General features: G+C 41.4%; 1 long non-coding RNA gene across 1 annotated transcript in view; it reads right to left on the bottom strand.

The window, feature by feature from the left end:
* Positions 1-23,615, bottom strand: part of LOC140633643 (uncharacterized) — a 440,888-nt gene that overhangs the window by 402,948 nt on the left and 14,325 nt on the right. The window contains exon 2 of the long non-coding RNA XR_012031213.1: positions 690-895. This is a non-coding gene — a long non-coding RNA (uncharacterized lncRNA). The remainder of the gene's footprint in view (positions 1-689; positions 896-23,615) is intronic.

Here is a 23,615-nt window from a genome sequence, read left to right as displayed (position 1 = left end):
ATAAATAAATAAAAAATTTAAAAAAATAAAAATAAAACAAAGGACTTAATATGTAGAGGCCAAGTCTACTAAATTATTCCTGCCCACCGAAAGGCCAAGCTGGGCCCACTGAAAACAGAGGTGTCCCCTCTACCTCAGAAACGAACTTCAGTGGAACTCAAAACAGAGGGCAGCCCAGTGGCTCAGTGTTTTAGCGCTGCCTTCAGCCCAGGGCCTGATCCTAGAAACCCAGGATCGAGTCCCATGTCAGGCTCCCTGCATGGAGCCTGCTTCTTGCTCTTTCCCTCTGTCTGTGTCTGTGCCTCTCTCCCTCTCTGTGTTTCTCATGAATAAATAAATAAAATTTAAAAAGAAAAAAAAAAGAGATGGCAGTGAGCTCAGCAAACAAAGCCAGTGGATATGGAAGAGACTCTCACCAGCCTTTCTAATATGTCCCAGATTACATCTCACATGGCCTTGCACCTTTTGGGCAAACCCCGAGACCAGGTCTGCTCTGTCACCGTCACTCTCCGCACCCACCTCAGCACCTGACTGACCCGGTCCTCCCCACCTCTGCCTCCACTGACCATGAAGACAAGTGCAGAGGCCTGTTTTCATTTAATGGTTTTATAAAGAATTCCATAAGGGAATTTGACAGGGAGCCTCACAATAACCAACACAGGGAAGTAACAAATGTCCAGAAATCTTACCAAGTTCTGACATCGTGAGGTGGAGCCAGACTGCAGGCAAGACTGCGTGGGAACGGACTGGCCAAGTCCTCACTGAGGACTCACAGAGGAACAAGCCCCAAGAAGAGGATCAGCTTGTAACTGCCTTTTCTTCTCTGCTGGTCACAAGTGGGCTTTGGAATGCTTCCTCCGAAGACTTCATCATGGTCTTCATTATCAGATTCACTCTGCCACCCCAAAAACAAAAAAGTATATAAAAAGCTATATTTCTAGGGAATGTTCCCACAGGAAACCTCTCCTAATCCTTCCCCCCTTTACTTGGCAAAGTTGGCATAATTTGAAACCCCTAGGAACGTAAAGTCTGGATAAGCCATAATTTACCAGGTTTGAGGATTTTCCTGTCCTTTCTTGATTTCATTTCCTTCCCTTTTTTTTCTCTCATGTCTTTTTTTTCCATTTCTACAGGCTTTAGTCTAGAACATTATCTTCTTCCTCCCAAAGATACCAACCTTGTTTTTTGAAGCTCCATTCTACATCTACCTTTTAGTCTCCTAGACCCCGGTATTCTCCACCCAGATTTCTATCAGCCCCTCCTCCCGTGCCCTTTACTTCCCATCATCAGAGATTCCTAGACGCCCAGCAAGCCAATGGTGCCATTACACAGAGTCTCCAGTCCTACCCATGTGCTCTCAGGATTCGTAACAGCTCTGAATTAGCTAACAACTCCCACAGCCTGTAACACTAGTAGAAATGTGGTAAACTATTCAAAGATCAGCTTTGGTCCCAACCAAGTCTTTGTATCCAGTGAGTGAATTTGTCTGCCTGCAGTAGAAAAAAAAAAAAAAAGAATAATTATAGCTAACATTTGATAGTGCTTTCTATATGCTAGAAATTGTTCTAAGCATTATATATATATAATTATACATATATTATATATATTATATATATATATATATAATTTCATTCACTCCTGATGTTATCTACTCTGTGAGGTTATTGTTATTCTCATTTTACAGAGCAGGAAATTGGGGCCCAGAGAGGTTACACAAATTACAGGTAAATCTTCTAGAAGTAGTAAGTGACAGAGCCAGGATTCAAATGTGGGAAGTATGGCTCCTGAGTTTGGACTCTTCACCATTACACCACATTGCCCATAACATATGAAGAAAACAAGTTTGGGAAAAGCCCCAGATCACCCTTTGTAGTGGAAAAAGCCACAAATAGAGTCTGATATCAGCAGTGGCACAAAATAGCTATGTATAGGGAGCAAAATACTGAACTCTCTCCACTTCAGTTTCTTTATCTGTGAAATAGGAAGGACTATACTAATTCACAGGATAAATGTGAAGATTAAATAAGAACATACAAGACAATGTGTTAGGAATTGCACTCCCTTGCTTGACAAGAGGCCAGAAATAATAGATACTAACAAGAAAACTGATTTAGCTCAAAAAAAAAAAAAAAAGGCAAGAAGTGGGCAGTCCTAGTCTGATTTTACAGCTCCACAGTATTGTTAGGGGTCCAGATATCTATGTTTCTCCACTATCTTTAGCATCATCCTCAAGATTATCTTATGATCCAAGATGACTGCTGCAATTCCAGCCATTATGTCTACTTTCCAGGGGAAGTAGAGAGTTAAAGATTAGAAAGAGCCTGCACCAGTCTTGCTGATTGTCTCCAGGTTGGTGCACTTTCCCAGAATTCCCACCTACCAACTCCCTACATTTCACTGGTTAGAATTTAGTCACATGATCATATATAGCAGTAAAGGATGAGGATGGCCTCACTACTGAGCACACTGCCATCTGAATGAAATCAAGGTTTTCATCCTAAATAAAGGGGATGGGGGGAGGGGTGCCTGCGTGGCTCAGTGGTTGGGCGTCTGCCTTCAGCTCAGGTCATGATCCCAGGGTCCTGGAATCAAGTCCCGCATCAGGCTCCCCAGAGGAAGGCTGCTTCTCTCTCTGCCTATGTCTCTGCCTCTCTCTGTGTGTCTGTCATGAATAAATAAATAAAATATTTTTTAAGGGGGGGGAATACCTGTTAGGCAACCAGCAGTCCTGGCCACAAAAGGATACTAAATTTTATTGACCATCAACTCTGTGCCAAACACTTCATATAAATTCTCTCATTTGATCTTCAAAATAACTCAGATTTGGAAATTATCATTACATTTATAGATAAGGAAATGGGAGCAGAGAAAATAAGCAACACAGGTCCATTGGGGAAGCAGATACAAACCAGATCTAACTTCAAAATTTGAACTCTTTCCACACCATTCAGCCTCCAAAAGTTTCCTCCACAGAAAAATAGTTTGCAAAAGTCAGGTACCATGTTCATCTTCAACACTTCTATTGTATTAATACTTGAAATTATTTCTCAGTTTCTTCGCTGGAGAAAGTGAAGGACTAACTTCAATTACTTTGTAAGAACTACAGAAACAGAGCTGCATACCATTTCTGTTTGTGGGGGAGAAACATTCATTGAACATACACACACATGCGTCCCAGTTACTGATGTGTCCATTCTTTGAAAGCATTTCCTGGCCTCTCGCTCCACAGTCAAAATAAACAGGCAGAAAAGGTCACTTGTGCCGAAAGCAGACTATCAATGTGATTAATATCTATGCCTCAAGTTCCAAGCCCCCTTTCCTGTAGCCACAGATTGTTTATATTAGAAAGAAAAGATGATCTTTAGGTTTCTTATCCTCTTGATCAGTTCTGAAAGAAGGGATAGCAGAGAACACAGAAGCTCCACAACAGAGTCCTGCCTTTGCAGGCTGGGTCCATTCCAGAAGTCAGGGTGTTGGAAGAGTGAGGAGGTGCAACACAAGGAAGGAAACAACGATGTCTGAATAGTTGGAAACAGGCTCTTCAACACTTTGTGCTCAGTCTCAGTAGAAGCTTCCATGCAATTCACTTCCCAGCCTAAGTAGAAGACAATCCTGATTTGCACAAACTGGGCATAAACTGTTGCCATTACTCTTCTTCCTACAAAGCGACCCTCAGGACATGTAGATGACTCACCTGAAAGTGAGACTTTGCTTTTCAGCTCCCTCCACACCACAGATAAGGAGGCTGACCTGCAGGCATCCAGCACCTCATGACTTCTATAGTCTTTTCAAGTGTTCAGAATACCAATCCCGACCCACACAGCTACACTGCTTTTGGGAGAAACTGGGTCTTTTATTCCACTTCAGAGATATGATATATGACCTATTAGTTTTCTTTCCTGACAGCTAATTTTAAGAAGAGAGAATGGGAACAACACAAATGTGGGAAAAGAAAGGCTGGTGACAAAGATGAACTCCTTCACCTTCCAAGTTTTTCTTTTCAATTAATCAGGCTGAAAGTTTTTCTACTAACAAAGGTCTTCTGAAGCAAAAAGAGTTTTGATGGAGAGAGGGAGAGAGAGAGAAAGAAAGAGAGAGAGGAAAAAAGGAGAAGGTACATTTTTAAAGTATAAAAAGCATGAGGAGGGTTCGGTAGGGGGCTAAGGAGCCAAAAGAGGAGAGAAGAGTCATCTGAGAGTTGGAGCAAAAGAACTTCTGGGAGGCAAGAGAGAGAATTAAAAAGAAGCCCAAGGGCTCCCCCTCTTTCTTCCACACAACATCTCCTGGAACCAGCATCAAAGTGCAACAGAAAGAGAAGGTTTTCAAAGGCTGAATTTGTACCAGAACTCACAGGGACTCCTAGCAGTGAGGTTGGAGGGCAAAACTGAACACAAGGAACTAGAGGAGGGAGATTTCAGGCCAGTAATGCAGGAAAAGAAGATTGGCTGGAATTCGTCCATCTATACCGGACGCTTGTCAGTGCAGTTGGTGTGCTCTCTGTGCCCGATAAATGGCATCCCTGACAGATGATATGAAGTCAGAGTGGAAAGAGCCTCTGAACCAAGTTTCAAGATCTCTTACTCATTTTGGTGCTGTTCTTAGATTCAAGTAAGGGGTGGTACTGACTTGAACACTCAACTGCATCTCTGACTAGTTTCTATAAAAAAAGGAGTTCACATGGCCATGGGGAGTTCACATCTCCCTTCTGGACCACTCTCTGGGTACCGAGGATCCTGCTTGCCCAAACATCCCCAAGCCTGCTTACTGGCATGGCATTGGGCCTCTTCTGAGGTCTGCCCTTCTGCTAATGGACTGAACAGCTAGCATGTGCCACCTAAGCCCAAGAGGCAGCATTTTGAAGGAGGAAGTGGACAGAACTTGGATATGAAAACACCAAGCCCCTCTTAGTGCTGTTGGATTTGATGCTGAGAAAGGAAAAGGATAGGTGATGTCCAAGAACCAGTTCTCCCATGTTACACCACAACAGTAGAGACTCTGAAAATTTTAGAAAGTCAAATTTTTTTTATAAATTTATTTTTTATTGATGCTCAATTTTCCAACATAGAATAACACCCAGTGCTCATCCCGTCTAGTGTCCACCTCAGTGCCCATTACCCAGGCACCCCCACCCCCCGCCCACCTCCCCTTCCACCACCCCTAGTTCGTTTCCCAGAGTTAGGAGTCTTTCATGTTCTGTCTCCCTTTCTGATATTTCCCACTCATTTTTTCTCCTTTCCCCTTTATTCCCTTTCACTATTTTTTATATTCCCCAAATGAATAAGACCATATAATGTTTGTCCTTCTCCGATTGACTTATTTCACTCAGCATAATACCCTCCAGTTCCATCCACATCGAAGCAAATGGTGGGTATTCATCATTTCTAATGGCTGAGGAATATTCCATTGTATACATAAACCACATCTTCTTTATCCATTCCTCTTTCTATGGACACCAAGGCTCCTTCCACAGTTTGGCTATTGTGGACATTGCTGCTATAAACATCAGGGTGCAGGTGTCCCGGCGTTTCACTGCATCTGTATCTTTGGGGTAAATCCCCAACAGTGCAATTGCTGGGTCATAGGGCAGGTCTATTTTTAACTCTTTGAGGAACCTCCACACAGTTTTCCAGAGTGGCTGCACCAGTTCACATTCCCACCAACAGTGCAGGAGGGTTCCCCTTTCTCCACATCCTCTCCAACATTTGTGGTTTCCTGCTTTGTTAATTAGAAAGTCAAATTTTAAACCTAGCCTTCCAATACATTATTAAGATATGTTTGTCAAGATACAGAGATAGAGCATATTTTATTTAACACCTTGTAACCTACCTTAAAATGCTGACTATTTAGACATAGGATATACGGGCTTCTATTTGTACTCTTGCCCTGGGCTCTGCAACTTTGAAGGTGAGCCCACTGGGTTTCACTAAAATATCTTCACTCAAGCATTAGACCCAAGGACAGGACATGGTGGAAGGAATGGGAGGGTGTCTAGGTTTTGTCACCAACTATCTGTGTATCCTAGGACCAGAAATATCCACTCTCCAAGATTCAGAATCCTCTTAAAGGTATTAGACAAGAAGTTCCACTAAGTTTCAACATTTAGCAACCAAGGAAATCTAGGGCTTGATCCACCAACAGGGAAATGAGGCAGACAAGAGTTTTTCTAATGTTAAGCTACCATGAGAAGTAATGCAGAAAGAGCAAGAGCTCCAATATCCGGTCTTGCATTGTTCATTTTTCCATTGAGAGAACTATTTTTAATAGACCTCTGAATAATAAGAAGAAAAATCTCCACAGACCTAGAGCTATGGAAATTCTGGCACTCCAGGACCCACATGATCACATTTTTGTGTGATTAGTACAAGGTTTTTCAGATAGGTATTTGTTTGCATTGTAGAAACAGTTCCAAAATCAATAAGAAATGTTATACCTTATCACTCCCCAGAAGGGAAAAACAGTAAAGAATTTTGTAAACCATGTCTGGGAGGCTGAGAAGTGCATGCATTCATATCTAATGCAGAACAATCATAGCCCTGGAGACAGCATTTATCACACCTCACGTTAGGAGCCATTTCTCCCAACCAGAGGAATCAGCCCAGAAAAACCACAAGACAAGAAGATAAGACTAACAGATGATTTCACTTTCCTCACCACCTGTGTTCAACTCAAATCGGAGAGGGCAGCAGGAAGCACAGGCTACATTAAAATGCATAGGAATCTACACTTTCTGTGAGGGAACAAACTGGTTTCTCTTTGAGGGCTATAACTCATTTTTTCAATTGGATGAAGAAGTGCATGGAGCAACACATGGCAGGGAAGTGGCAGTTCAAAGCACAGAGATAAATCATATTGAAGGAAAATAAAAGACAGCTAGTCAGGGACAGAAACATGTAGGATGAGATAACAGTTCATAGAAACCAAAGAAAGATTATTCATTGTGATGTGACTGTCTAAACCATGACAATGGTGTCAGGAACAGAAGAATGGGACATAGGTGTGAGAGATATCAGGACAGAAGAATGTTGACATTGTATTTGGGGAAAGAAAAGGGAAGGGCCCAAAATAATACAAAACATAATCTTGGGTGAAAGGAAAAATGATGCCACCAAGAGAAGTGAAGAAGGATCTGTGACTGGTCAGACCTCAGTTTAAGGTGGTAGCTGGATATCTAGGTACGACTGTGCCGTAAGTATCTGGAGATTTGAGGAAGAAGCCAAGGAAAGAACACATAGTTGGAGCTGTGTATTTGGGATCCTTCAAAATTGGGACCAGAGATTAAACCCCAAAACCTACTATATGCTGAGAGTTAAAGGTGAATATTGCTTAGAGGATCATGGTTAGGTCCACTAGTAGAGAATGGAAGAAGAAAATGGGGCCAGAGGGGAAAGGAAGGGAAAGAGGAGGGAGGAGGAAAGAAGGAAGAGGAGAAGAGAGGGAGAGAAGAAGGAAAAATAAGAAAGAGAAAGAAAAGAAAATGATCTGGAGAGCTAGAAAGAGAAACAGAACAGAAGAGTTAAGAAAAAGAGAAAACCTGAGAAAATATATGAGGATCTTCAAATTGGAAGTGACCTTTGGAGAAAATAATTTAGAGGGAAGGTTAGAGCTAATGCCAGGTGGATGGGTTGAAGATAAGGGCAGAGGAATTAGAAATTCCAAGTGTGCACTACTCTTTTGAGAGCTTAGGCACCAAAGGGATGATAACCGAGACATTAGCAGCAGAGGACACATGAGCATGTCTTTAAGAAGGGAAAACCAGTCAAGTACCCAGCACACAGAGGTGGCAGGTACCCAAGGACCATTCTTGTTCCAGGAACACCAGAAATGAGCAGGTTACCCCACAGCCACTGGGCAAGTGCCAAATAACCTCCATGTTACTCCAATCCTGCTTCATTACTATCAGAGCTGATTAGAATTGAGGGTCTGGAATGCGCCTGGATTTTCTCAGAGAAAGGAGCAAAAGAAACACAAGACACTGTGATAAGGAACACATGCGCAAAAGTTGGCCAGAGCAATTCCGAAGGTAAAGGTTGATCTTTATGGGAAATGACACAAATGTCCCCATGGATCTCTTGAAATAGAGCTTTTACAGGCTTCAGTACAATAAGCTATCAGCATGAATTTAGGGACACAGGAAAACTAAATATGGCCACAGAGCTGTCATTCCCTTTGGGGGACCCAAGACAAGCTCCTCAACCTCTGAGCTTCCATTTTCTTATCTAAGAAAAATAATATCTCCCTGACCTATTACACAGGGTTCTGGGAAATGAAGATACTTCCTAAACTACAGAGATCTCTACATACATACATTTCGTAATTCTTTTGTCATACCACTGAAACAGATAAAATTGTCTTCTTAATGGTGTCTTGAAATATAAATATTAAACTTTGTATATCATGATAACCTTGCATCAAAGTTGCATTGAAATCTGTCAGATATATTCAGGAGGAAAAATCATTCACACAGGAATAAGCTGAGGGCCTGCTTTTCCCTCTACTCTTAAGACTGATGACGCAAACAGTTTTTGATGAAACATGTTTATAAGTACTTCTCTCAAAGTCTTATTTTGAGTGGTATCAGTAGAAGAGAAAGAGAAAGCAAAACAAATCAGAATTCTTTCCACTGATCAAGGGACTTTAAAATTTTTTAATTTTATTTCAAACTGACAAAAGGATTTTTCATATTATATATTAGGTAGGTAGAGAACAGACTAGCAAGAGACTAATTCAATCAAGCTGTTTTATGAGTTCATTTTAATTTCTTGACTGAATTATAGCTTCTTAATTCAGTTTTTTCCATTTAAATTTTGGTGCTATAAAATATATTTCCATAGAAAAAAACCTGGTCTCTTTATCTGGGAGCTCTCTAAATCTGGGAGCATTTAGTAGCCAAAAATAGAAAAATCACTTTTTTTTTTTATTTTTTTAGGTTCTAAGAATCAGCTGCTTTTGTTCATATAGAAATCAGAAAGGTGGAGAGATTGGGGTTCTGGTATGCTTAAATACCTACATGTGAAGGCTGAAATAATTGATCCAAAACTTGAAACTAGGGGATCCCTGGGTGGCTCAGTGGTTTAGTGCCAACTTCGGCCCAAGGAGTGATCCTGGAGACCCGGGATCGAGTCCCACATTGGGCTCCCTGCATGGAACCTGCTTCTCTCTCTGCATCTCTCTCTCTCTGTCTGTCATGAATGAACAAATAAAATTTTTTTTAAAAAATAAGAAAAATTTTAAACTGGAGCACAGTTAAAATTGAAAAGAAATTTTTTTCTTCAGATATAAGAAGGGCCTTATTTAAAATGCAACACCAGTAATACTGTGTTTCTATTAGGAAGCAAATATATATCCCAGTGCTTTGCCAGTGTCAAGAACATATCAAGATTTTAAATGAATATATATCAAATGAGAAGTTTTCAAATGGACCTAAATTACACCATAAGGAGCTGAAGTTTTATATGAAGAATAATTCCAAGTGAAATAAGATAGCTACCACACAATGGAATGACTTTACTCAGACATATTATTGGTATTCAAGAGCCTCACTGAGAAGTTAAATAGAAGGCTGGATCCTTCACTCATTCACGTGGTCTGCTTGCAGTTCTGCCTAAAGACAAAACATTTCTAGACAACCTACCAAGTCCATTCCTTTCTGGAATTTCATAAAATATCCAAACTTGAAAGTGAAGTAGAGTAGCTGAAGTGAAGAAATTAGGCCAGAAGGATACTTTCCTTCCCATAAATAATGCTGTGGTTTATAAACCTACCTGGTTCTGAGTTGGAATGCTTTGGGCAAATAGTAAATATGATGCCTTCAAAATTCAAAATTTTAAGAGGCATATGTGTGGCTCAGTAGGTTAAGCATCTGCCTTTGGCTCAGTGCATGATCTTAGAGTCCTGGGATTGAGCCTCATGTCAGGCTCCCTGCTAAGCGGGAAGTCTGCTTCTCCCTCCCCCTCTGCCTCTCCCTCAGCTTATGTGCATGCTGTTGTGCTCTCTCTCTCTCTCTCTCTCTCTCTCTTTCTCTCAAATAAATAGATAAAATCTTTTATAAAAAAAATACTAAACTTAAGAATATAATCATGCTTACTCTAAGGTCCCATTTGCTTCACTGGCTAGAGAAGGACCATAAATCATCTGTATTTGACCTTCTTTATGATAGATATCCCTCAGCTAGCTCTCAGACACATTTATTGAGAATCTACTATTCTCCTCAAAATAACCCTGCAGAGTTCAGAAATGTAGGTAATTCACTCAGAATATCTAGGTGTTAATTGGAAGGATTTGGGCTTATATCCAAATATGCCTGATTCAAGTTTCATCTTTTAGCACCTCTTTGTTCATGTGGCTATTTCTATCAGGAAAAAAAAAAAAAATGAGAGGATAGTTTACACTCACTACCTCCTGTTCCTTCCATGTAAAAGGAGAAACCTATACTCCAGGGATTCCCTGGAGTCCACAGCCCATGGATTCGACTCTCTGTGAGCTGGAATGTGATCTCAGTGCCAAATATGGCAAGGGCCTGTACATTATGGACATGAAGAATCATGGAGGCCTCCTCCCTCCAGCAAAGTGTGGCTCCCAGCTACAATACAGGCCAAAGAGAAGAGGCCGTTGCCTCCTGACCTGGTCATTTCCCTCACCAGAAAGTTTGCCAACTTCCAGGCCTCACGTAGAACCAATGTTTCCACTGAGTCCATTAATAGAATGGCATTGCAACTGTGTTTGCTCGGTCTGCTTGTATTTACTACCTAATATTCCAACTTTGTCCATATGCCCAGGGGTCTTGGCAATAGGAGGTTTCCAAAAGTCTAATAAATAATTATATGCAATATTTACTGCAGTCTATTCCTATTACATCAGGTCCCATTAAAATCAAAAGAAAAAAAAATGCTGATTCTTTTCCCAGAGCACTGGACCATATGCTATAAAGTATCTCCTTGTTAGGCAAAATAGGCAAAAGGATTTGGGTTTTTTTTTTTAAAGACCCTTTCCCTCAACTCAAATAAAAGCTTTCTGATGTAAAAACTCTTTGAAGGTTTCATTACTACTTGTTAGTTATGAATGCCTCTCCCTTATGTATGGTTTGAGCCAAGGTTAATGATGCTGAAATGCCAAAGGAAAATCCTTTTTAGTGGCATACATCATCTTTCCAATTGCAGTTGGAAAACTAACATTTGAACATTTGCCTTTGAGATTTTCCTGCCTGATTTCAGAGTAAAACTCCGTGTTTGCCCCTAGATCAGCTCCTGTCTCCAAAGTAATTTCTATTCAATCCAAAACACACTTGCTATGTTCCTCCTTTTCTCCATTCCCATGAGAGAAATTGATGAAGAAAATGTGAAAGACAAATTATTGTCTAATAATATCTTCTGTGGTGTTTTCTGACATACACTGCATTTCCAAAAGCATCATTTAATTTTGTATTAGACTTGCAAAAACTGCATGATGTAAATACTATTATAGTGATTTTCCAGATAAGGAATCTGTGGCTCGAAGAATTCTAGCCCAAGATCACACACAACTGTAAAATGTCCACTCCAGGTACTAGTAGAAACTTTCAGTTGTCCCCTAAAATATTCTCTCTCTTCACTTAGTAATAGAACCCTCAATTTTTGGCTAGGCACACTGCCATCGAGGGAGGGAAGAAAACCAACAGTTCCCAAACTGCCTTCTAACTAGGTGGGCCCATACCATTAAGTTTTGTCCAATGGTATTTGAGGAAAAAAGGGTGCATGCAGCTTCCAGGAAGGGCCTGAGTGGAACCATCCAGTCTTTCACACCTTTCTTCTTCCTACTTGCTAAAATGTGGACAAAATGGCAGGAATGGGAGCAGCCACTTTGGACCATGAGGTAACATTGGCTGTGGAGGTCCTACGTGGCAGAGCCACAAGCTTGAAGGAAGCTGGCTATCTGCCATCTTCGTGGGACAAAGCAGCCATACCATGCTAGACAGCCTACATCCTGACATTAATATGAGAAAGAAATAAAGCAAGGTGAAAGAGCAAACACCTGCCTTACTTAAACTATTGTTATTTTGATTTTGTACTCACAATTGAACCCAACTTTAACTGAGAACTAGATCTGATGAGCAGCTTGACTTCTCTACGTTATGATGGAGATAAATAACAAGAAAGAAATGATTTGACGAGATTGGATAGCTCCTTTGCAAACAGCCAGCTGAGATGGTGACTCCCATGGGGCTTAACCGGGCTGTTTGGCCAATTACTTGGCTTTGGAACTGATTTTGCTATCTTTGTCCCCTTGGGTGGAAAAGTGACTATAATCACATTCTCCCTCTAAACAAAACTATCCAACTTCTCAAATGTCAATCCTCCTTAAGGAGCATCTACTGGAAATGCCTATCCGAGGCATACCTCATCTGGGACCAGGCCATGGCAGTCTGCACCAGGGAACTGGGAGATTTGGGCAAAGAACTGAAAGGTCCAGATGCGAAGCTTGGGAGGGAGCAGGCAATCCCAGTACTTGGCAAACCCTCTAAATCATGGAGCGTAGCAGCTATACAAAGAGCCCCAGACTCTGCTTATAAAACCAGAGCTTCCGAAGAAGGTGCATGGTTGGCCAGAGCCATAAGCTCTTACCACTAAGCAAGGTCTCTCATTTTTCGGATAGGGAGATGCGGGCTTGGAGAGGATGAGGGGCTCACCAGCAGTCTTGTTAGAGGCAGGGCTGGGCCAGACACCAGTGCTCACCACTCTTACTTCCCTCCCCTCTGCCCCCCTCTCCAACCTCAGCTTGCTAAAGCTTTTGAGAGGATGGCCAGAGGCTCACTCCTCGACTGCTGCACTCCACACGACTAGAATGAAGAAAAGGGAAATAGGGGAGTCATTCCCCTACATGCAGCATTCAATCCCACATGCCTGGCTGGTCTCCCCTGTCCAGGACTTTAATCACTGTCTCCCCCAGGAAGCCATTCTGATTCCTCAGGGGGTGCTAAAAGCCCCTTCTCTGTGTTCCCAAAATGCTTTGTACCTGCCACAATCTTAAATTTTATCCTGTTACATTTATATAAACTTATTTGCTCAGATGTCTTCCCCCCATTAAAATTTAAACCCTGTGAGGGAAAAGCCTCTTACTTATTTATCTCTAGCCCTAACGATCCGCACTGTTTAAGTATTTTATTTCCAACATTCAATTTGATTCGCACATCACCCTTGCTGTACCAGTTCTACAAGTGAGGGAGACTGGGGCACAGAGAAGCTCTGGAACTTGACTAAATTCCACATGAAAACTATATAAGGGGCAGAGCTGGGCTTTCAAACCCAGGCATGTTCAACTCCCAAGAGTATTTCATCGCTCTGCTCTACTGTTTCCTCTACATCAGATTAAGAGTTTCATCTTCATTTTTCAATGGATAGTCAAGAGGCTGGTTTTGCCCTGTCGACTCCAGACCTGGGATGCAAGGCTGCTATAGCAGGCAATGGCTATTCCCTGCCCATGCCCAGGGGGTGTTATGCTGGGCTCACGTGATGAATAAGTGCTCCTATCCATGTCTCTTGCCTCTGGGACTTTTTTTTCCAGAAATTTTCTCTCCCCACACATGGCACATGAGAACACCAGGGAATTAAACCTCTCAGAGGAGCCTTCAACCAACGACTATGGGGAGTTGCTGTTTAAATGCCCCCAGCTCCCTGGCGTCATTCTGAGGCATGCATTTGCACCATTTATCAGGAGTTCCCCCACAGGATTAAGCCCCAGCTGCCCACTGCGGTAGCCTGCATGGTAATACACTCTGTAATCCTGCCTTCCCTTCTCAGTATTGCTGTCTAAATCCCTGGTGGAGTCTTCTGTATTTCCCAAATACACTCTTCACACTTTTGTCTCAAGGTCTACTTCTGGGGGAGCCCAGCTGCTGTGCTGTACACCCATGAAAGGCCCCTTCTTCTTACCCAGCTCAGGGGACAATTCTAGTTATCTCTAAAACACTATCAGTTCAACTTACTTAAGTTCAGTAGTGATTTATTGAGCATCTACCGCATGCCAGGAATTATGTTAGGTGCTGGGAATGCAAGAATGAACAAGTGCAGAGGAGATGGACAGTGAAATACAGAACTATGGTGGGGGGGGGACTGGAGTATACATAACACAGATTAAAGGGGAGGGTGCCAAATAAGGCCCCCTGGAAGAAGGTATATCCAAGCTGATGTGCTGAGCTAACCAGGTTAACCCAGTGGCAAGGAGGGGGCCTGTAGCAGGCAAAGGCATAAGAGAGGGTAATCTCTTTTACAGTGATCAACCCCCACACTGACTTTCATTTATCACAGCTGCCCTGGGCCAGTAAACTGCAAAACCTCTCCACAAGACTCACTTTAACAGGAGTCCACTGTTTAATATCTTCGGAGCCATGTTTAATATCTATGGGTGTTAACAAAACCATGTTTCTTTCCACAGGAGGATCTGACCTTCAGTTAACTTTTTCCCTCTGTCCCTTGGTTAAACTGATAAAAATGGCCTCATCTCGGCTGCCAGGACACAAGGCTGACCACAAAAATTACTCCTGATTAGTGAACTGCTTCTGGACTGGGTGGAACTATAAATGGACCATAAACATGTGAGGGGAGTTGTTATAAGAGGTATTAGCTGTTGTGGGGCATGAGGCTGTTCAGTTAGGGCTGTTTCTACACCCACTGGACAGGAGCTTCCTTCCTTTCATGTGGGGAGCCAAAGAGAGTCACTCCAGGCCAGCTAGTGGGTGGTGGCGAAGACTGCTACAAGATCGCCTCCAACAGAGAGGAACACCTGACGCTGCCCCACTGATACTTGATGCTTCCTGTTCCTTGGCATCCTGAGTAGACCGGGGCCAAGGGTGGCCAAGGTCACCCCATGAGTTGAAATGTTTAATTGAGTCTGAGAAGAAGGTGCTCTGGTAGGCACTGCGGTATCTATGCAGAAGCATTTCACTACCTCTCAAAATACTTCTTATAAAAGCCAATGTTGAGGAAGGACAATGAAATAACCATATAGTTTTTCCTGTATTTATCCCTTCATCACAGCCCTGTACTAAAAATCCTACTCATCGTTATTCAATATGAAACAGTTTTACCTTGGATTAAGGCCTTTCCTCTCTCTGAAATCTCCCTCCCTCTGTCAGCTTCCTAGCCACACACCAAATATCATTAAGCCACAGCACATTTCAAACACCATTTGTCCTTCTGGTGCATTCAACCAAAGTTGGCTTTCTTTCTAGCCAGTTTTCCTATGGTCATTTTCTCACAACTTCTAACTCTCCCTCTGCTCTCTCAGCAAAACCTAGGCTCTTTCCCCAATTCTCATCTATTTGGATCTCCTCTCATTCATTTTCATTCCGATTTATCTCAACACTCCCCTGTGTCCCAGGAGAATGCTTTTCTGGACTGCCAAGAACATGTCGAGCTCTGATCATCTTTTCTGAAGCAAAACTCACTTCTTTACTGAAGGCTCTCCATCATTGCATAAATCTTGCTGGTCACGCCTACCTGACTCCCTAAAAAGCATAAATATAAGGAAAATAAACCTATAAAGAAACAAGTTACAAAGCTATCAAATGACCAGTTTTCTCATAGTTTGGTTTTTAGCACTAAAAATCTTTCTGCCAGTAGTTTTTATTACCTGCTATTATCTTAAAATAGTTTTTCACAAGCACACACTAAACTACAGAAAAAGAAAAAATAGTAAACCAACAATGGTGTTGGGACACAATTTAGTCCTTTCCACTGTGGTTAAAAAAAGAGACCTCATGTGGGCTTTCACAGCTCCCCTAAAGATTCAAGACTGTGATTTCAAGATCTTGAAATATCTACAGTAGAAGGAGAGCTGTATGCATACTGGAGAATTCACTGAGAAATCTGGGCTAGGAGGAGAATTTTTATTTCCTAAGAAGAACAAGCATCTGGGAACCAGTAGTTTTCTTTCTAAGAAATAAACTGTTCTGCTACTTGAGTAAGACAAAAAAATTAAAAATAAAACCATAAGTGAAATGCTTTAGGTACAATCAAGAATCAGTTAAAATTAAAAATGCATATCAGATATTCTACATAGTATTATATTTTTATAAATATACTTAGGGGCACCTGGATGGCTCAGTGGTTGAGCATCTACCTTTGGCTCAGGTCGTGATCCTGGGGTCCTGGGATCGAGTGTTGCATCAGCTCCATGCAGGGAGCCTGCTTCTCCCTCTGCCTATGTCTCTGCATCTCTCTGTGTCTCTCTCATGAATAAATAAATAAAATATTTTTAAAATAGTAATAAAATAAATAATAATAATGATAAATATATTCATATTTGCTGATTTTTCTAAATCATATTATCCTAAAAATTGGGGGGTTTTAGCTAATGAAGAGAAGTTTGAAATCCCATGTAAAATAAAAATCTAGAATTCCTTTATGCCATGTGCCCTAAAAGGTGGACTTTAGGAATCATGACTCTCCACCAGCCCTCCTGGTGGCATCCATAATTGCAAGTGTAGCTTCTGAAAAGAAAAGTTTAACCCCTGAAGCACTGAGGTTGCCATGAGCTTTGGAGCATTATGTACTGCTTTTTGTTTGCTCTATTTGACAACATTTAGACAGTTTTAAATGCTGAAAAAGTAGGCAAGAGAGGAAGACTAACAAAGGAGAGTAGAGAAAGATCTCAAAAACAAGAAAAGATTGGGTCTGGGTGGCTCAGTCATTAAGCGTCTGCCTTCGGCTCAGGTCATGATCCCAGGGTCCTGGGATAGAGCCCTGTGTTAGGCTTCGGGCTCAGCACTGAGTCTTCTTCTCTCCCCACTCCCACCTCTCCTCACCACCACCCCCAACTTGTGTTCTCTCTCACCGTCTAATAAATAAAATCTTAAATAAAGAAAAGATTCTCTACTTTCAAGTTCTTTCTATCTGTATATAAACTGGAAGTGTTCACAGGTATCTGTACTTTAGTCTTCTTGACGTCTATGAAAATATATCCAAATTTGTTTACTTGGCCAGAGACAAGATTTCATTAATCAGCAAAGAGTAATAACATATTGCTGAGTTCACTGAGGTCCCAACCATATTGTCATCATCACAGAACTTAGCAACAGTCTTAGACCGTGTAACCACTTATCATCAGAAACCAATCAAAGAAGCTCCTGGAAGAAATGACTCCTTTATATGGCTCAGTCCCACCCCATCTCTCAAAGCCCCCACTCGCCCCTTTCCAATCAGTTTTATTTCAGTTCCTCAAGTGCTCCATGATTTCTCCCACGTCCAGATCTTTGAATATGCTGTTGTTTCTGCCTGGAATATTCTCCTGCTGCTCACTTGGCTCACTCCTCTCTCAGATCCCACACCACACCACTTCCTTCAGGGCCCTCTCACAGACTAGGGTAGGAGCCCCAGAGCCCAGGCAGGCCCAGCAGAGCAGTACTCCATTAGCAGTTCATCCTTTAGAGTGTCTAATCCCCACTAGACCCTGTGCTTCAGGGAAGAAGGGGCTCTCTTTACTCTACCTACTACCATATCCCCGGAACACAGTACGATTTCTGGCACTCAGTGATGCTCAGTTAGCATTTATTGAATAAACAGATGAATCAATGAAACAGATATTCAACTCAGACACAGTCTGATTTAATACCACATTAATATAAGGCAATCCTCTCATAGGTTGTCAGAGTCAACACTCAGCTAGTGACAACAAGCACAGAAGCAGTCACATACTTACAGGTCCAAATGCAAGGAGACTCTTAAGTCCTGGACATCAAAAAACAAATGTCAATTCCCAAGTTTATGCCTTTAAAGCAAGTAAGAGATGAAAGTATTTTTTTAAGGCAAAAAATGATCAACCATAACTTGATTTAAGGAAAGCCCAAGAAGCTATGTGTGAAGCATTTTGGTTTGTTCTTGGGTCATTTCCAAAATGCTGTGTGGGGGCTGGCATGTTGAAATGGGGATGACAGACTGAACACAGAAAATGTGTATAAGTCCCAAATCATAAATAAAGACAGGAATGCTGAGTGGCTTAGTGGTAGACCATCTGCCTTTGGCGCAGGACGTGATCCTGGGGTCCTGGGATCGAGTCCCACATCGGGCTCCCTGCATGGAACCTGCTTCTCCCTCTGCCTGTGTCTCTGCCTTCTTCTCTGTGTCTCTCATGAATAAACAACTAAAATCTTTTAAGACAAAGAAAGAAAGAAATAAAAGAAAATAGAAGAAAACAAAAGGAAAAATAGAAAGAAAGAAAGAAAGAGAGAGAGAGAAAGAGAGAAAGAAAAAAGAGAGAGAGAAAGAAAAAAGAAAGGGAGAGAAAGAAAGAAATAGAGAGAAAGAAAGAAAGAAAGAAAGAAAGAAAGAAAGAAAGAAAGAAAAAGAAAAGAAAGAAAGAAAGAAAGAAGAAAGAAGAAAGAAAGAAAGAAAGAAAGAAAGAAAGAAGAAAAAAGAAAGAAAGAAAGAAAGAAAGAAAGGAAAGAAAGAAAGAAAGAAAGAAAGAAAGAAAGAAAGAAAGAGAAAGAAAGAAAGAAAGAAAGAAAGAAAGAAAGAAAGAAAGAAAGAAAAAGAAAAGAAAGAAAGAAAGAAGAAAGAAAGAAAGAAAGAAAGAAAGAAAGAAAGAAAGAAAGAAAGAAAGAAGAAAAAAGAAAGAAAGAAAGAAAGAAAGAAAGAAAGGAAAGAAAGAAAGAAAGAAAGAAAGAAAGAAAGAAAGAAAGAAAGAAAGAAAGAAAGAAAGAAAGAAAGAAAGAAAAGAAAGAAAGAAAGAGAAAGAAAAGTGAAACCTTTGGAATGGCAGTTTGCAGATGGAACTCAACAATTACTATATGTGTTCAAATGTGACCCTGAGACAGGAACACAGTTAAATCTGAAATAATAGTGGCAGCTAACTTTATCAAGCCACCACCATATGCCTTGCAATGTGAAAAGCATTCTAGAAGCTATACCTCATTTAGTCCTTGGAAGCATCTTATAAGGTAGGCACCACTATACTCTCATTGTATAAATAAAGTAACCAAGAGTTTAAATGGTTATGATGCAGGAAAGACATTAGGGTTTGAGGCTGACAGCTAAGAAAGAATTCTTGAGATGTCTTTGGTGCAAAAATGTGACTTTATTAAAGTGTGGGGACAGGACCCATGGGCAGAAAGTGGGGTCATGAGGAGTGGCCCATTATATACTGTCAAGTTGGGAGGGGGTTAAGGATAGCAAAAGTCTCTAAGGAACTTTGGAAGCAAGATGTCCAGGATCTTGAGGAAGCTAGCTATTGTTGGGTAAAGGTCACTTATTACCATCTAATAAAATCTTAGTCGTGAGATCCTTCAGATGTACATCGGTGAGCCATATGCTTGGGGATTATTCCCAGTACGTATCTTGGGGGTTTACAGACAAAGGAAATTTCTTTTTTTTTAATAATAAATTTATTTTTTATTGGTGTTCAATTTGCCAACATACAGAATAACACCCAGTGCTCATCCTGTCAAGTGCCCCCCTCAGTGCCCGCCACCCAGTCACCCCCACCCCCCGCCCTCCTCCCCTTCCACCACACCTAGTTCGTTTCCCAGAGTTAGGAGTCTTCCATGTTCTGTCTCCCTTTCTGATATTTCCTACCCATTTGACAAAGGAAATTTCTAAAGGAATTTTTATATGTTAAAGTAGATTTACAGGATCCTGGGATGGGGCTAAGGTTGCCTTTTGCCCTTAGCAAAGTATTAACATGGTGGCAGTTGAGTTCTAGAGGAATGTCACTCTGCCTGTTTCAAGGATTTGCCAATGGGCTGTAGGTAGTAAGGAAATTTATTAATTTTTCTTCTACCTTTGTTTTCTTCTACCTTTGTTCCCCAGGGTTATGTAGTTAATTAGTGTGAAACCCATATTCAGACTCAATTTTGGGGGGCCCAAATTCTTCAAGTCACTATACTATAAACCACCCCAATCAAAAATCTCTGCACTTCATTTCAGCTATATCCACATCAACATCTGTCCCTTCAGTGACATTTCCAATCCCTCTACATCATTTTCCCAAGCGTTCAGTAAAAATGTTGTGAGATTGATGTTTAAGTCCTTCTCTCCTGAGTAGCCACAGACAATGTCAAAAAGAAATGCAGAGAAGGGCTCCACTGAAGAGGGGAACCAGGCTTGGCGTGTTGCAGCCTCCAATCAAGACAAAGAATGATGATTCCATAGTGGACCCCACTTATATACATGTTTTACTTCTACGTATGTGCTATTGTGCATATGTGCGCTTCTGTATGCACATGTGTCCATATGTGAGCCTGAATGCTCAGGATATGGCCTAGAAGCATTTACACCAAACTGTAACAGTGATGATGAATGGGGAGTGGAATCAGAAGCAGGGATAGAGGGGAAACCTTTCTTTTTAGGCCTCATACATTACTCATGTAATGCTTGTCACACTTCACCAAAAGCCAGTTGGGTCATCTAAGTCATCCAACTCATTTTCTGCTTAAAAAGAGAATTGTCTTGTTGCAACTATGAGAGAAAGCTCTCTTCTCATCCATCTCAGAGGCTGTCCCGGACCCCTGACTCCTTCCCAGGGGATATGCCTTGTTTATTTCTGCTGGAACCTACTACATTTCCAAGCTATTTTTTTCTTCCTTCAATATACTAATATCTCTTTGATAATAGCCACTATTTCCTAACAGCTCCCAGAACACTTTAGGGCACTCTGGTCCCTTTGACCACAGATACTTAACTCACACTAGGCCCTGGGACATTCTGCCTTCAGATGGGGACCTCTACCAATGACAGCAATTGTCCCTAACATTTTCTGTCAATTCACCTGTAATTGAAACCTTGAAATCACCTTGAGCTCCTCCATCTCCCACATTTTCCAAATCACCAGGTTCTGTTTTTGCCTGTGTCGTTTTTTAAATACACAATTAACATATGAATATGCTTGTTACAGAACAGTGGAACTGCAAAGACATGTATCAGGTAAAAAGTGAGTCATCCTTGACTTTTCCACGAATTGCAAAATTAATCACTGAAAATTCTTTGTGTGTATCCTTCCAAACATGTTTCAGGGCATTCACAACCTAGCCACACAATACTGCCCTGTTACTTACTTTTTTTCATTCCTTCATTCCTAATATATTTCCTGTCTCTTTACGTCAGCATTTTGGGTCTGACTTACTCCTTTTAATGGCTCCATGGCATCCCGAGGTCTGACTATAATTAATTAATTTATTATACTATTAAATTAATGTAACACTAAAAAGCAGTAAAGTATACTAAATTAATATAACACTACTGTACTAATGGACATTCAGGGCATTTCTACTTTTAAATTATTACAAGCAATGCTGCAATGAACACCCTAGCACAGGTCTCTTCATGCCCATTTAATTTCTATAGAATAGTTCTTAGAAAGGAAATCCCAGCTAATGTCAATTTTGATAAATACTAACAAATTGCCATCAAAAAGTGTGCCATTATTGTTTGATTCTCTAGCTTTTTGGTATTTTGTTATGTCTGGCAGGACAAGATGGTCTCCCTATTTCTCACAGGTTATTATTATTCTTTGAAATTACTTTAATGCAATTCTCCTTCAGATCATCTTTACAATCAGGTTTTCAAGCTTCACTGATTTTGTGTGTGTGTGTGTGTGTGTGTGTGTGTGTGTGTGTGTGTGTGAAACAAGAAAAGAACAAAAAAAGAAGAAGGTGATTACTCAGTTTCCACCAACTCCATGTCCTACTCTGTGGCAGAAGTGGCCAAGACTCTGGGAAAGCAGACCTCTGAGGCCCACAAAGGCAAACTTTGTCCTCCTTGTCTGCTGGTAGGAGGGAGGGATGCAGAGCAAAGACCTCTCTGGATCCAACCTGGCCTATTCGCTTCCTGCTTCAGGCAGCAGTGGCCTCAAAGTTCTCAGGTCGCTGAACAATCAGGAAGACTCTGGCCCATCTGGGAGAGGGCATGGGGCAGGAGGGCCAGACCGAGCAGCCACACTGCAGAAGTGAGGGAAAGAGGCTTTGGAGCCAGACAGACTGGGCTGCAACTTGGCCTGGCCTCCGGTGTCTTTGGTATGAGCCAGGACAGCCACAGGACTGCTCTGAGCTGTAGGCTCCTGGCTAGTAGGTAATACAGAGATAATTACCACTTGCTATAAGGACTTTATAAGGTAAAGACTATCGATCAAGTTTGTCAAGTATCTAGCAGAGTGCCTGAAGCAGGTAAGAATACAGTAGGCTAGAAAAGAGAAAAGGGATTGTTTCCACTCACTTTCTACTCCTCTCCTGTGATTTTTCCTTTCTCCTCTCCTCACCCCTACCATTCCTCACCATGACAGCAAAATTTGGCCTGCTATCAGTGACCACTTGGTGTGAATGTGCTGGAGGCAAGGGGCCATCAGATTTGTCTCAAGGATTATTTGGGACCAAGAGGTTGGAGTTCTCATCTACTTCTTCCAGCCACAGCCTCAGGGCCTAAACCCCTGAAATTATTATCCTGTGAGATGGTTTTCCTCATCTTCCTCCTCTATTAATTCATTCGACAAATATTTAGAGAGCACTTGTTCTGTTCCATGTGCCATGCTAAACTTGAGGGACAGGGTGGAGACCAAACAGGCAGTCCCTGACCTCAGGTGGCACAAGGGTTCTCTCCTTTGCTCTTTTGCACAAGCATTCATCTGTGGTTGTGTGTGGTGTGTGGTTGTGATCTGGGATCTAATTTCAACATTTCCCTCTGCTCTCTAACACCACCCATTGCCAGCCCCCCTTCCTTGAAGTAAAACTATGAAAGAGCCCCATTAGCAAGAAGATTCAAGCACATAACCCTAAGAATCTTATTCTTTAAATCATATCAGCACTAAGGATACAGAATTGAGAAACCTTGCTGTTTGAAATCCTATCAGGAACTACAAGGCCAGTATAAAAATAAACCAGCTTTAACCAAAGACAGAGCTAATGCTGAGTGTGTTAAAGCAACACTGCTTTGATCTAGGAGTCAATCAGTGTCCTTGTCACCACTTCCGTCAGAGTTAATCAGAACCACCTGTGCTTCCCTGGTAACACATATAAGCTCTGTTAAAGCACCATTTGGGGAGACTATGTTTCTAAATGCAGAGCTCCCTTGCCAGGCAAGCTCAATAAATTAAGGTTTCTTTTTCAAAATTGGCTTCTGTTATCTCATCAATAATGCTTTATCCTACCATTTCCATGGCCAGGAGTGGATTGGTTGGCCAAGAACAGATAATAACAGATGTACCACAAAAAGATTTTTTAGGTGAGGAAAGGGAGGCCCAGAAAAAGGAATGGGGAGAGGTTAAGCACGGAGTCTGTACTCTGTAAACATAAACAGACATGCTACAATCGTTTCCAGTAAATGCTACCAACACTCTGTTAAGCCCCTATCTCCTACTGGATAGTCAGCTCTGGAAAAGATACCCCAGATTGAGTCACAACTTTTCAGTCACATACAGCCATTAAAATATATTTATTTCAGTTCTTTAACAATCTATCCAATTTATTTTAAAATTTCAGTCTAGGGGCACCTGGCTGGCCCAGTCAGTAGAGCATGCAACTCTTGATTTGGGGGTTGTAAATTTGAGCCCCATGTTGGGTGTAGAGATTACTTAAAATAAAATCCTTAAAAATAAAATTAAAAATAAATAAAATTTCAGTCTAGTCCTTAAGACAAAAAGCTATGAGAGTTCAGAATGGA

Source organism: Canis lupus, chromosome 5 (assembly GCF_048164855.1).
Source record: "Canis lupus baileyi chromosome 5, mCanLup2.hap1, whole genome shotgun sequence".
Lineage (NCBI taxonomy): Eukaryota > Metazoa > Chordata > Mammalia > Carnivora > Canidae > Canis > Canis lupus.
Note: the sequence above shows the minus strand (reverse complement) of the source record. Positions and strands in the feature narration are given on the sequence as shown.